The 3454-nt window shown below is 39.6% G+C and overlaps 1 protein-coding gene across 1 annotated transcript in view; it reads left to right on the top strand.

Moving 5' to 3' along the window:
• Positions 1-3454, top strand: part of kdm6al (lysine (K)-specific demethylase 6A, like) — a 43740-nt gene that overhangs the window by 11054 nt on the left and 29232 nt on the right. The gene's annotated exons all lie outside the window — the stretch shown is intronic.

Below are 3454 nucleotides of genomic sequence, written 5' to 3'. Positions count from 1 at the left end.
GGCCACGATACGATACGTATCACGATACATGACTGCACTGAATTTCACCTCAGCAGAATTTAGTAAAACATCTGTTTATTAAACACTGCTTGCTATAGTGCCATTTCTAACTATTGGCAGAGCAGGCAGTTGACCTCTGCATTATGAAGGGCCTCATAAATGTACCACAGTACAATATAGGTAATTGCATACGTTTCAGGTTTACATTGTGCACTCCCAACCAGGTAAAATATTCTGATTGTTTGCATCTTGTTTTTAAGCCCTGCGTGTGTGTGTACATGAGTGTGTGTGTGTTTGTGTGTGTGTGTGTGTGCATGTGCATGAGTGTGTGCGTGTGTGTGTGTGTGCATGAGTGTGTCTGTGTGTGTGTGTGTGTGTGTGTGTGTGTGTGTGTGTGTGCATGGGCGACATTTGACTTTCGAGTCAGAGGGACAAGGAAAAAAAAGCACAAAAAAAACACTTTGGATGTATGCATCAAAACAATGCACTACCATATTGCAATGCATTGTGTTAATACAGCGCAGTGAAGAATAACTTAAAGAGGTTGCCTGCGTTTACTATTAAACAGGGAGCACACATACTGGTCAAAAATGTATAGCCTGTATGCACTGTAAGTCGCTTTGGATAAAAGCGTCTGCTAAATGCATAAATTATTATTATTAAAATTATTACTGAACTGTGGAGCTTTTCTTGCTGTGATTTCAGTGGCGATGCTTCCCGTTTTAAGTGTCAGTTGATGGCCTTTCATTTTTAACTAGAAATGTGCGCGCTGCTTTTCTAATGTTCATTTAAGTTTTCCGTGTCTTTTTCCCGTGTCACTTGAAATGTGTCCGCTTTGAATCATTGTAGTGAGACACGTGAGGAAAAAAATAAACAATCAATTGTGGGACATTTCCGTCCCGTTACTGGAAATGAAATTATTGGTTGATATGTCCCGATCTCAAAGTTTACGCTTTTAGTCTGAACTGGATCTCGCTCCGGATGCGCGCTGGAAACTGTTGTGTGAAATGCTTGTAAGTCATTGAAACTGCTTGAATTTCTCTCTCAAAAGGCTGTACAAACCCTGTAATGAATAAAGTAATAACATTCGACTATTTCTGCTACAACACCATGGTTATAGTTAGCGCTACTGCTTCTGGTTTTCTACGTCAGCGATGTCTGATCTGGTTATAACAGAGATTTCTGTGCAGAATTTGAATGCTTCTCAGTAAATCTCGCAGCTATCTTTATTCATTCTGCGGTGAATTCAAACTACAAAGTAACCGTGTCGCGAAATCAACTTTGGTTCCCGAGTAAAGCTGTTCTGAGCTCAGACAAGTTTGTTTGCGTCACGGTCCGCGCTGCGCAGCTCAAATGAGTAGCGGCCTCGCTCCGCTCCCACTGCTCTCGGGCCCCACCCCACTCGTCACAATAGCTAAGGCTTTTTTGTCCTGTCCATTGCTTATCACTGATATTAGAGAAAGAATCCAGCATCATTCACGAAACTTTGCAGCATGTATGTGTCCGTAAAACTAAAGTTTCATTCAAATTCTGAATGGATTATAGCCTAGAAAACGCACAAAGCGCACTCCCTTTATTATCACTAAAAGCATCACTCATCAAAGTTCATCGCGATCTCATTAAGTTCCGTTATAATCAAGCTCTCTAAACTACACAATGAATCTCTTATTTACATCGCGTCTGCACTTAGTCATGAGATGATTCACGAGTGTGCAAAACTCTGGCACTTTCAGCGGTGAGTGAATTCAGAAAAAACTACAGCGTTTCTGATTGGCCATTGCGTTGAAGAAATCAACAGATATGTCTGTGATTGGCTACATTAGCACATTGGATAGTTTGCCAGATCTTTAATTGCTTGTGCTTTCGTTTGAGGGTCTAGTACCCCTGTATAACCGGGCCTGGGCTGACATCAGGGGTTCCATGACTAACCATATGATAACTGCCCCCTCCCCCCAATGTCACCCGTGTGTGTGTGTGTGTGTGTGTGTGTGTGTGTGTGTGTGTGTGTGTATATATACATCCCCTGTGTGTGTGTGTGTGTGTGTGTGTGTGTGTGTGTGTGTGTGTGTATATATACATACAGGGCTTGACATTAACACATGCCAAATGTGGGTGGATTTCATCTGCGGCGGGTAACAAGGTCACTTTACATAAAGTAACAGAGCTCGACATTAATGCTTGTCTGGGACAAGTGGATTTTTTGAAGGGGCAAGTGAAAACTTTTCTTGCCTTACCAGACAACTAATCAGATTAAAACATAATTAGGGAAGCACGGAAATTTCAGCTAGAATGATTCTGATTTGAGGCTGAGGCTCTCAAAGCTTGTCTGTATGTGAAACAATCTCGTGGAGAAATCAAAACATGAACGCAACTGCACACACAAGAAACATACTGCGGTGAAAAGGTAGTTTATTTATAACAAGTCACGACCAAGAGAGTGCAAATTTGACATTGATTTTATACAAGAGTTCAAACAAGTAGTTAATATACAGTACAATATTGTCAGTGTTGACTGTTTTTGCTCGATTTGGTTAACGAAAATCGTTCCAAAGATCACACTAGAACAGTCGCACTTACCTGAGCAACACACAGCAGTGTTTCGTTACTGAATGATTCAGTGTTTTTGAACTACTCATTTGATTCAATGATTCAGTGGTCCATTCACAAAGACAGGCACTTGCTTTATTCTTGAATTAATCTGCCGTCTGAATGAATTGTTTGCTTCAATGACTCACTGTTCAAGACAGTCACTTGCTGCCACCTACTGGTGGTTTACTTTTATATTTAAAAGTACCTTTACTTTGCATTGGATATTAAAAAAACTGATTTAAAACACCAAGCTCATAACCTTAGTTATGCTGTTATAATGTTGCAGTGTAAATACATTCATGCTACATTTCAGCTTCATAAAACTGTAAATGCATCTAAAGCCACTTCTGTTTCTTCTGCAGTGGAAAGATCGTTTTTGTTAATACTGATTTCATTGGATTGGTAACAGCCCTATAGTGTCTTATTACATTAAGTGAAATTATTAATAAAATGTAAGAATTTGATATGAAAGATGATGCATGCATTTAATACGGTTAGGGAAAAATGCCCTGTAAATGGACAAAAAAAAAAAGACCTGGAAATCAATGTAAATAAATTTTAGTATGCAGTAACTTTAGTCATATAAAACGTAATTTCCCAACAACAAAATTACAGCCGGTGAAAATGCTGAGTAGCTAGTAATTTTGGAAAACCACTAGCCACAGTGGCTGGTGAGCAAAAAAGTTAATCTCAAGCCCCGTGTGTATATATATATATTCAGTATATATCTATCTCTGCTTTATATCGGCCACCCTGCTCTCTAAGATATCTGCATCGGCTGTCAGAAAACCAATATCGGTCAACCACTCATTTCTTTGTGTGCATGTTTGTTTGTTTGTGTGTGTGTGTGTGTGTGTGTGTGTGT

Source organism: Sinocyclocheilus anshuiensis, unplaced genomic scaffold (genome assembly GCF_001515605.1).
Source record: "Sinocyclocheilus anshuiensis isolate Anshui unplaced genomic scaffold, SAMN03320099.WGS_v1.1 scaffold682, whole genome shotgun sequence".
Lineage (NCBI taxonomy): Eukaryota > Metazoa > Chordata > Actinopteri > Cypriniformes > Cyprinidae > Sinocyclocheilus > Sinocyclocheilus anshuiensis.
The sequence above is the reverse complement of the archived record's forward strand: the minus strand, read 5'-3'. Positions and strand labels throughout refer to the sequence as shown.